Source organism: Carassius auratus, chromosome 14 (genome assembly GCF_003368295.1).
Source record: "Carassius auratus strain Wakin chromosome 14, ASM336829v1, whole genome shotgun sequence".
NCBI classification, from domain to species: Eukaryota; Metazoa; Chordata; class Actinopteri; order Cypriniformes; family Cyprinidae; genus Carassius; species Carassius auratus.
In genome coordinates, this window is record NC_039256.1 from 16,698,448 (window position 1) to 16,710,413 (window position 11,966).

The 11,966-nt window shown below is 39.7% G+C and overlaps 1 long non-coding RNA gene across 1 annotated transcript; it reads left to right on the plus strand.

The window, feature by feature from the left end:
- Nucleotides 1–486: 486 nt before the first annotated feature.
- Nucleotides 487–8,441, plus strand: LOC113114491 (uncharacterized). Its single transcript, XR_003293748.1, has 3 exons — nucleotides 487–617; nucleotides 7,548–8,185; nucleotides 8,352–8,441. It is a non-coding gene; the product is annotated as an uncharacterized LOC113114491 (long non-coding RNA).
- The last annotated feature ends 3,525 nt before the right edge of the window (nucleotides 8,442–11,966 follow it).

Below are 11,966 nucleotides of genomic sequence, written 5' to 3' on the forward strand. Positions count from 1 at the left end.
TTGTAGGTTGTTGTAGGGATATGGATGTTTCAGACTGACTCTTGTTTTTTAAATTTGTTTCAATACCATGTTTACATCCTCCATCAGTGTGGTCTTGTCCTAAGCTGTCTTAGGTTGCTGCAGGCAGCTGGAAGGGGAGTATAAGGCAGGCTGTGCTCCCCTTGGGAAAGGTTCTGGTTCAAGAGAGATGATTTTGCAATCACACTCTGATCATTGAGCCATTGCTTATGTGAGTTATGGCAAAATGGATCACGGGGACTCATAAAGACTTTCATGAGCACTGACTCAATCCTCCTTTACTGTTTGGGTTCCCTCTTTAACTCTATCCTTCGTTTTTTCCCTCTTGCTCTGGTGCTTTAGTTCCTCAAAAGGCCCTTTTGTTTTTAACCAGATTCTTTTTTGCTTTCATGGATCATCCCCTTTATCTTTCTGATCTCTTGTTTCCATCTCTATACCTCTCTCTCTCTGCAGATGCTCCTGGCTGAGAGAGGGCTTCTGAAGGGCAAATGTAAAGCCCAGTGAGCTGCTGTCAGCCTTGCTGCAGGGGGAGATGTTGAAGAACGCCAGAGCAGAGACGTCCCACTCCTCGTCCCATTGTTCCTGTCACTTCACTCCCGGTAATTAATATCTCCCGTTAAATACAGACACTGTAAATCATAACATGGCCATTATATCTATGGGGAGCCGTCATGCCTCAACTGCAGACTTTGATTCATGAGTCTTAGATCATTTGACCCAGGTTAAATACATATTTGATGAGTGTAAATAGGAGACTACATCCCTGGACTTTCACTCAAAGCTTTCTATGACCTTGCACACTTGTTGCTAATGAATTAGAGCGATTAGCACGATTAGAAGGTTTGATAGCACTGAACTCTATGTCTATCGATTTATTCTTTCTTTCTTTAGAATTAACTTTCGAATGAGCATAAATGAACATGGAATAATACAAGCCCTCCCGTAAAGATTTATGTTCTCTTATTGTTTGGAGGCGAAATCACAGCATGCTACAAGCCCACAAGGCCAAATCTCATTGTCCCATGGTAGAAAGAACTCCCAACCTTCACCCGAGCTGCAAAATTTGTGAGCACTTGACTAACTAACAAGCCTCTTTGGACTTTGAATAGAAACAAGGATTTAAAAAGTACTTGAAAACACAATCTGCACCAAGAAATCACAATTGTCAGTGACAACAATCTAATAAATTCCAGATGGACAAAATCAAGTCCTTCCCTATGTTTTTTTTCTGGTCCGAGAAGCTGTTTCACTCAAATATTCATCACATTAGGGAAGAAAAGATGGTCACAACTTCTGATTCTTACGACTTTAAGGAAAATGTTTAGTGGGCAATCAGACAGCAGTGTAAATGGGGGTTGGGTGGCAGTATAGTATAGCGCAAGGTACTGCTTGGAAGAAGTCACCCGCTGGGACACAATTCATTTCCGATGAACGTTGGAGGTGGAATGAAGAGTGGGCTCAATCCCATTAAACTGCAGCGAAGGAGCAAAAGAAAAGTGGAGTGCGGGAAAACATGCTGCTTGTGCCAAGATCCGCCCCTGTGCACGATGGATGAGAATGTGAGCTCATAGACATTAATAAATGTATAGGTTTCTTTGGCTTCTTTGGATCAGTTGCTTTGGCTCATTTTTAAAAAAACAATGTTAACATTCTCTAAACTGTAAGTGCAACTGTTTTATGGGACATCCCAACTGCGTTGCATGTCTGAAATAGTAGTAACTCACCAAAAACATTTCAAAACCTATTGTGTCAGTAAATTGGCCAATGCCAGATTTTCTTATTTCTTTATTTTTATGTAAGCTGCACTGGTCAAATGTTTAGATATTTTTTATACCATGTCAACACTTGAACATTTTTTTTACTACTTTTTTGTTGACATCGACAATGTAGAAATATTTAAGTTCTTCTTGCTCAAGGTTATTGTGCATCACACTGAGCTTTTTTACATAGGTTACAGATTTCAACATTAGGTAAAAGTTTACAGGGAAAAGTCAGAATGGTAGCTCATACAAAGTAAGGCCATAAAAAAGCCAACATTTTTCAATTTAACAAACATCGCAAACATTCCATGTCATAGATATAACATAGATGAAATATTCATAAATTAATGGATTATTTTGGATTATTTTGCATGTGATGGCTCACTGAAAGAATATTTAGAAGTGGAGAGTTGCCAGTCTCACTCTCACTGAGGGTCAGCAAGCCATATGCATTTAGTTCTTTAGCGAACTGTAAACACATCCTTTTACATGCATGCTGAACTGTGCAGTTTGCTTCAATAAATTCATAGAAATAATGGTTAAGAGAACTGAACTAATTTTTGAGCAAAAAGAAAACAAACAAACAAATAAATGAGACAAAGCAGTTGAGAAAAATCTCAGAAAATCTATAAAAATCACAGAACGCATCTGAGAAGGAAATATATGAAATATACTGCAATTATGTGAGTATCTACCATAATTTTAAGGTACCGTAAGGCAGGTGCGGCCATCTGTAAATAAAATGTGCGAGGATTCAGGTGTTATCTGTTTCCAATTATTCCAGCTGCACAAAAGCTGGCCTTTATGCTGAATGCTATTTGCTAACTATTTGCATACTTGTTCGTAGCACAATTAGTTTTCACAATTTATTGCCCTTTGTTATTCTTCTAGTTATTTATAGTGGCTAATAAATCAGAAGTCGCGCACATTCACAGAAAATAGCTTACTTCAACGTTGAAAAATAAGGTGGATATAGTCATACAGATAAATAGGCATAGAAAAAAGATGTTTAATAGTTTTTTTTTTTACTTCATTCTAAACACAGGCTTAGAAAAAAGCCTCTGAACAAAAGGTACAAAAGCTGTCACTGGGGTTGTACCTTTTCAAAAGGCACACCTTTTACCTAAAAGTCCATATTGGTACCTTAAAGGTACATATTAGTACCCAAAGTGTACATATTAGTACAATAGTGTACCTTTTGAAAAGGCTTTTGGACCTTTTTGTCTACTAAGTGTAGCTACTGCATACCTATTTACAAAAGGTTCCAAGGCAGTTTGTGTGTGTGTAAGTGAATGTTTAACATCATGATTTGCTACTTTGTTGTTTGTCACGACCAGTAAATCAAGACAACTGGCTATGTTCATTAAATGCATTAAATTGCAATAAATCTACTATAGGCTTACGAAACACTTTTAAGAGCACCGACAACAACTAAGTGGCTAGTGAATACCCTGCTTCATTTGTGTTCATAAAGCGCACAATGTGTTGATAAAGTAAGCGTAGGCATTACAATGAAGCACTCAGTGATATTTGTAAGAAACAAGAGACACTTTTGATTCATAAGTGAGGGCCTATTCTAAAACCCTCCTTAAAAATGAATCTATGATGAGAAGATGCCTCACATTTTTTCATTAATCTTTATTTATGAGGCTTATGCTGAGAAATGCAGAACTCATCTTCAAGTGTCTTATTGCTCTTGATCATCTTCTGTACTGTGTAACGCGCGTAACCTTTTGGCAGCTGCAGAGAAGTCGATAACAATAAGTATACAGTTACAGTCCTCTAGTGGTCCAAAACCACTTCCAACCGAGTCTTAATTACTCATAACACTTCTGCAAGGCCAAAGACAGCTCCGTGTAGCTGTAGTCTCTTATCACTCCTTCCGTCTTATTTAACTACCGATGTTTTCATCCTTACGGGCAGCGCACACTGCTGCTGAAACACAACAAATCTGAGTGATTGGACATTTAATTTTAACTCAGCTGTTTGCTTTATGTTCCCTATAGTAGTGAAATGACCCATGGCATGATTGTGATTGCACAGTGTCTTTGTGTGTGTGTGTGTGTGTGTTATTGTGCATGACTACCCAGTGATGGTACATGTTGATGAATTATTTACCCACCATCTTGTCTTTTTAAACCCACATGTTGTTGTTTTCATTCTAAGGAACACAAAAGGATCTAAAATTTATTTAAATTTCACTCTCTTCTTCACCCTAAAATGCTATCATATGGATTAAAAAAATTGGAAAATAGTGCACAAGTTGAATAGGGCACTTTTATGGTTTTATTTTCATTTTCATAAAGCCACATACACAGATATCTGTCTGTCTGTCTGTCTGTGACCCTGGACCACAAAATCAGTCATAAGGGTAAATCTTTTAAAATTGACATTCCATCGATGTATAATCTGTTAGGATAGTACAATATTTGGCTGAGATATATAACTATTTGGAACTCTGGAATTTTATATATATATAATATTACATTTTTAAATTAAATGAAACTAAATTAAATATATATATTAAAATTGTATTAAGTTTAATTTAATTTACAAATGTTATAAATGTATATATATATATATATGTATGTATGTGTGTGTGTGTGTGTGTGTGTATAAATAGATAGATATGAAAACCTTACCTTTTCAATGAGAAATTACACGTATTGTCATTAAATAAATGTATTTGATTTTCTAAAAAATTTTTTTTTATAATAATTAATTTTACTTTCGGGTATGAATTGCAATCTGCATTCTGTTTTCTTACCTCAGTTTAATTTCAATTGAAATTCAGGAATTTAGCAATGACATTTATTGTCATTCAGAATTGTGCAAATCCTTGATAGACCAACAGTGAGGCTAAGTAAATAATGAATTAGAATTTCTCAAAATATTCCTCTGATAGTGGAGTTGAAAGAAAACACTTTCATCTTATCTGAACTTTTCAAACATAGCAGTTGCACAAATCTAAGCAGCGAAGCGATAGCATGCTGGGCCCTGGTGTGTTACTACGAGAGAAGGCATGGACAGGACAGGACCGCAGCCAGGAGGCAGAGATGAGGAGCACATCTCCACCATCACCTTTAAAATGCATGAGAGCTTCCCCAATGACTGGCGTTCTGTGCCACGCCGCATGACTAATACTGCCTGGAAGTCACTGTCTCCTCACCCGTTTTCCTAGAGCTGAATTAATTGGCTGTCTCAAGCACACATGCACGCAAACTAGATCCCCAAAAAACAGCCCTCCTTAAAGTCAGTGCCTTTAAATAGAATAATTAAACCAGAGGGAGCATTAGTTAACTAGCAGCATTTGAGAGAGTGGCTGTTGTGGATATTTCGGGTTGGCCACACATTCAGTTGGGTCCTTTATGTAAAACATAATTTTACGGATGAGCAGGGTTACATTAGGGGAGTGAGACATCGTCACTAGTTTTAGTGGTAATGGACTTGTAGAATAACGTCTGTGTGTGTATCAGTGGTGTCAAGGGTGAGGAGGAATGTTACTGAGACAGAGAGTGCAGGAGTCTGAATTTTTTGAATGGTGCTGCTAAATTCTTAAATAGGATACATACATATTTAAGGCTTCGCAGGAGTCAAGGGGTCTTTGCTATCAATTTGAAGTTCTTTCAGATTTCAACATGAAAATAAGAAGTTTGAGCATCTGCACAGAACTTTGTTCTATTTTATATTACTCTTTGTTCCATTTTATATCGCCACGCTGTGTGTCTCATTCAACTTTAAGCATTGCATCAGTACATGCATAAATATGTTTCCTGCTGAATGCAGCATTGTTTTCCAACAGGATTTCATACTACACGGCACTGTTGAGTCACTCCTTTTGAAATCCGAATGTGCTGAAAGCTTCTTGATAAATGTAGAGCGCAGGTAAACGGAGATCGTGCTCTGTGGTAAATTCGGCAAAACCACTTTGAAGATATTTTGTCTGGTCTTTGCATAGGGGTGTAGTCATCACTGCAGGGAGAGAAGTATTCAAATTCGGAAACCTCAGCTCAAAGGAGAAAGAGACCCCTGTGTGCTTGTGCTTTGAGTCATATGTAAAACCCTTCCGCGCAGTCGTGATTGTGGGATGGGAGAGTGGATACTGTTAAAACCTGATATCAACCTAAGCAGTGCTGTTTGTTGATCTTCTGAATTGAAGAGGCAAAGTTTCTTCTCTGCATGCGTGTTTTGTTTTTTTTTTGTCCAGTATAAATGTATGCTGCAGTTCCACCTCATTTTAAAGACATTCACAGCATGTGAAATGTTTTAAATGTGTGTTTTTAAAAGATTAGTTCATACATTTACTGATAATTTACTCGCCCCCATGTCATCCAACATGCTTTCATGCTTCAGTCGCAAATAAATTAAGGTTTCTGAGGAAATAATTCTAAAGTTTCTCTCTATATAGTGGACTTCAATGGGACCCAATGGGGTCCAAATTGCTGTTTCAAAGTGCTCTACACCAGTGTTGGGTAGTTACTCTAAAAAGTAAGTTACTAATTACATCTTCAATGGTGTAATTAAATTACTGTACAAATTACTCTCTCAAAAAAGTATTTAATAACTTATTACTAATTACTACTTAAATCCTATACCTTTACAAGTTAGTGATACAAGGATAGACATGAAACAGTTATTTTTAATTCTTTCAAGTAACTACATAAATTATTACTATTATTACACTTTAGATTAGGGTCCAATTTTTGCTATTAATTAATTATTAACTAAAACTTTTGCCTCCCAATTAGTGAAGTAGTTGTTACGTTTAAGAATTGGGTAGGATTAAGGATTTAGATGAAGGTCTTGCAGAATAAGATATTAATAAGTGCTTTTTAAGTAATAATAAACAGCCAATATCCCAGTAATATTCATGCTAATAACCAAATTAATAGTGAGAATTGGACACTAAAGTGTTACCAATATTCTTATTAACTCATCAAAGTATTTAAACTGGGAAGGGTACATAAAAAACATGCATTTTTAGGGTAAACTTAAAATTTTGATGTTAAATCCACTATAGTATTGTGTATAAATGTTCTGCAGTCTAAACACAGTGTTAAGTTAAATTACATAAGAAGTAACAGTAATTGAATTACAATAACTAATCACTTAGTAATTAGTTTGGCCCAACACTGCTCTACACGATCCCAGCCGAGAAAAAAAGTCTTATCTAACGAAATGATCGGTCAATTTACAAAAAATAAATACAAAATGATAATAATATACCTTTTAACCACAAATGTTCATAACTAATGTCGATTCATTAACCACTCTGGGATGCATTTCCAAAAAGCATTGTAAACCTAAGTAGATCTACGTAGGATTGTGATGTTTTTGGGAAACGGAGCCTTTGTGGATTCAGTTCAGTAAAGAATTCATCAGACTGATTCATACTGGTTTAAGAGTTGTTTGTGAATAACACTGCTGTTAGGGCAATAATTTTTGATTCACCGAAAAGGACCCATTAGAGGGTTTCATTCACGAATCAAACTACACTGGAACTACACTGGGTTTATGTTCTTGATTAACAAAGAGTCATCTGTTCATGAATCAGGCTCCATTGGTGGTGATTAATGTTTTTGATTCACTTGAAGAACCAGTTCATAAGAGCCATTAATCAGACTCTGATGGTAGTTGTGCGTTATTGCATTAACAGCCTAATTAGCCAATTACAGCAAGGCTTTCACCAGATGTTTTATCAGTATTTTGATATATTATTTTTTATGTTTTTGTAGTTATATTAATATTATTTTTTATTTGTATTTATAGGAGGCACTGCCTTTCTTACCTTCAGAGTCTAAATACACAGGACCCACCATTCTTCACGCTCAGCATCCAGAGCAGCTTCAATCAAATCTTCAACCACTGTTGTGTAATACATTTTGTGAATGTAGGAATAAGACTGATGGAGAGAGAGAGTAAGAATGACAGTGACACATCTCTGAGGAAAAAGAAAGCCTTCCCTTTTTCCTCATACCCGGAAACTAAATATAAGTCACTACTTTCCCTTACTGCTTTCATCCATGTCCAGTTAGCAGACTGGCGAGAGGTGCTCCAAAAACATGAGAGGGAAAGTGTTTTTTTTGGGCATATGCTGAGAGCTAAGGCTAATGTAGGGGCCATTATTTAGCCTGGCCTGACATTGTCCACATCTATAGTCCCCAGCGTGACTGGCTGTCTGCACTGCGATTACAACATCAACACACAGGGCTTGGGCGGTTGTGCTGCAATCACTGTGGAAGCCTTTAACTCATAGGCGGTCCAGACATTGAAGAAAACACATCCCATAATGCACCTCCTAGCTGTGAGCGTTTGAAGGAATGGAGTCCGAACACCAGCAGCCAAACGCAGTTGCCATAGCTGCACCATTACTTATTAGGATTGGCACTTTGTTTTCCACATGGGAGGTAAGAGCACTGCTGCTCTATAGGGCTCTGTTGATTACTGCTGTCTCTCCACCGGGACAGAATAGAGAAACACACAGAATACAATGAAATGATTCATGAGGAAGTCACTTATAGATTAAAGGTGCTTATAAATCATGTATATTTTCTGTTTTTCTTTTGCTTACAGGTCTGTTTTTAGAGAGAATCTGTGGTGACAGCTTTAGTTTGGAACAGACAGCTGTGCTATTTTTAAGGCCCTGCAATGATCTGTTTGGAAGGTAGATGCACATCCATAGTTATTATGCAACAAATTTCATTCATCTCTCAGTGTTTCTTATTTTTACATCAGGAAGTGTCCCAGTATTATGGTTTTACTATTGATATCATGAAATTTGGCTTATATCAGTGCTACCTGAATAAATCCTTTTCAGGCTGGTTCATGGCACAACTGGGCTAAATACCTCAGATCAACAACTATAAAACACAAAATCACATATATCACAGATAATGATGCATCCAGCGGACTTGAAACTGATATTTCAGGGTAAATACTTTCGTGAAGTTGCTTTAATTCCATATGTTTTGATTTGGTTTGACAATTTAGCATGTTAAGTTAGCAGAATTGCTTTTAAAGAAAATAATTGAAAATCTAGCCTGTACATTTAATTATGCCCAGACCCTTTAATAGTGTAGGTGAAATAGAAAACAAACAAAAACTGCAAAATCTAATTATGTAGACTGTAAGCAATTGCTAGATGTATATTTAGTGACAGATGAAGCATTATATTCTACAATATATGGACATTTATAGTAACTTTTTAATTGTAATGTTCAAAAAAAAAAAAAACACTTGCCAAAGGTTACTCTTTAAGTTATTTTTGTTTAGATTATTTTCTCACCAACATATTAATATTTTATTATAATAAATTATATGAACAAATTCACACATCAAATATTGACAACTCTAGTTTTGATTTACTGTTACCAAGATCTATATGAACATTTTTCCCATAAGAGAGAATAAAAATCTCACTATCACTTAATGAATATTGTATTTTATAATCCATTCATAATGTCTTGGCACCTTTCTACAAAATGGACTCTTTTTTTTTTGTTTTTGTTTGGTTAAGAAAAATAAAGAAATGCCTCCAGTCCTTTAATTTCCATATATAAATACCAGATCCGTATATCACCTGGATGTCTCTGTCATTTTTTCTCCAAATTCGTCATCTCCAGATAAATATTATTGCCATAATGGCCATGCTGCACATTATCCCTGATTGGCTGTTTGTTTTCTGTTGAATGCTGTTTAATTGACAGAACTGTCTTCAGAACTAATGTCGCCGTGGCAACGTGGAGGTGATTAACAGCGCACGGACAGAGGTTGTTTGTGAAGGGTTGCCGGAATGAGTTTTGGAAAAAAAAAACAAGCTCTAGTTTGTTATAGCGGGATTCTATCGACTGCGTCCCAACCTAATGGGCTTTATAATTAACAGCAGCAATTTTCAGTGAATAGAGGCCCTTCTGTTTACAGTACAGTGAGCTGGAGGAAGACGGGGAGTTGACATTTCTGAAAATGCATTTGATTGATCTTCACCTCCCCACTGTGGGCTGTAGATGAAAAGGGCTAAGTAGATATTTCTCCTCTTTAAAGAGACCCCGTCCTTGTGCCTTTCCATTCAAGGTGGGCTTTAGCGCAGTGAATATCTCATGTTTGGCACTTGTGTGGCACTTGCTTTCATGCCATGGCATAATCCGTGATCTCAACCTTGTTGGGTGGTATGAGCTTGTAAATTTCCTTTTTTATTATTTATTACTCACCCTTTTCTTTATATAATAATAGTGTACTGGAACTGTAATCCTCCAAAATAACTGAAAAAAAGTAAATGCTTTAAAATTTAATGTAGTTCGTTTCAAGCTTTTATTTCTATTTTAAATTACATGATAACAAACTAAAATGAATGTTATTATATAAAATTCTGATAATTCCAGTAAATTAATTGATCCAGTTTATGAGCTTGTCATGATCCTGCCCTCGTGTCCTTGATTTTTCCTAGTCTTGAGGCAGGATCATGACAGACCCTTGTTTTGTGTACAAGCGCATGGCCTTGTCTTTGGGCCATGTGCTTGTGTTGTCTCGTTCCCTTGCCCCGCCCCCCTTGTTAACCTAGTCATGTCTTGATTGTCCCATCTGTGCCACCTGTCGTGTCTTGATTGTTCCCCCTATTTAGATCTCCTAGTGTGCTCTGTCTTGCGTCGGTTCATTGTCATTGAGATTTGTACTTGTGTTCATCACTTGTGATTGTTCCTCAAGAAGTCTTTGTATACCGTGAGTGTTTGTTTATAGTTGGTGTTTTGTGTCTTGATCTTGTCTGCCCAGTCTTGTTTGGTTATTTAGTCTTTTCCCTAGCTATTGTTTTCCCCCTCGTGGGTTTTGTTTTCCCCTTTTTGTATTTAATAAACCCTTTGTTTGAGAATCCCTGTCTGCACCTGAGTTCCTCCCTTACCAAGAACCTGACAGAATGAACCGACCAAAAAGGAACTCCGCAGACAGGAGGCAATGCTGGATGGCATCAGCCAGCCAGCGAGTTTGTTTTGAGGGCTCTCGCCTTGTGGTGTTCCGGGGGACCAGGGGAGGTCGTTCCGGAGCGAGCGGGCGAGAGGAGGAGCCCCAGAGGTCCCCACCTACCCAGCTGCCAACGGTTCCAGAGGGTCGTATCCTGGCCGTGGCCACTCTGGGGGATCAGGCACATCCCTCACCGAGTCCTGAGGTGCCTCCCACACCCGTCGGTCTCCCCGGGAAGCGAGGGAGACGGTTATCGTGGGAGTCAGCCTCGGAATCGTCGGAGTCAGCCCTGCCAGAGACCGAACTCCCCCAACCCGCCTCTGACCCAGCTGTGGTCTCTGCACCGCGCCCAAGGAGGAAGAGGAGGAAGAGGGGGCCTGCCGGTCCTGTGACCCCGTTTCCTCCCGTGCCAGCAGCGGAGAGCGCTGGCGTGCCCGTGCCAGCAGCGGAGAGCGCTGGCGTGCCCGTGCCAGCAGCGGAGAGCGCTGGCGTGCCCGTGCCAGCAGCGGAGAGCGCTGGCGTGCCCGTGCCAGCAGCGGAGAGCGCTGGCGTGCCCGTGCCAGCAGCGGAGAGCACTGGCGTGCCCGTACCAGCAGCGGTGGGCGTGCCCGTGCCATCAGCGGAGAGCGCTGGCGTGCCCGTGCCATCAGCGGAGAGCGCTGGCGTGCCCGAGCCAGCAGCGGTGAGCGTGCCCGAGCCAGCAGCGGTGAGCGTGCCCGAGCCAGCAGCGGTGAGCGTGCCCGAGCCAGCAGCGGTGAGCGTGCCCGAGCCAGCAGCGGTGAGCGTGCCCGAGCCAGCAGCGGTGAGCGCTAGCGTGCCCGAGCCGGGAAAGAAGGCTGTATGCAAGTCGGCAGTCGTGAGAGCGGAGGAGAGAGCCGCGGCCGACTCTGCAGCAAAGACTCTTGTACAGTCGGTTTCATCTCATAAGGAGATGCCAATTGTCCTAGCTGCTAAAGCTTTTTCTGATTATTTGTCCCGTCTTGTCCAAATTTTAGAAATCCCCGTCAGTCCTGTCTTGTCCCCTGACCCTGTCCCCAGAAGTCCCAAATGTCCAGCCGTTGTCTCCCCGTGTCCTGTTGATGTGGCCCCGTGTCCTGTTGATGTGGCCCCGTGTCCCGTTAATGTCCCCCCGTGTCCTGTGGTCCCCCCGTGTCCAGTAGATGTTGTCCCCCGTGTCCAGTAGATGTTGTCCCCCCGTGTCCAGTAGATGTTGCCCCGTGTCCAGTAGATGTTGCC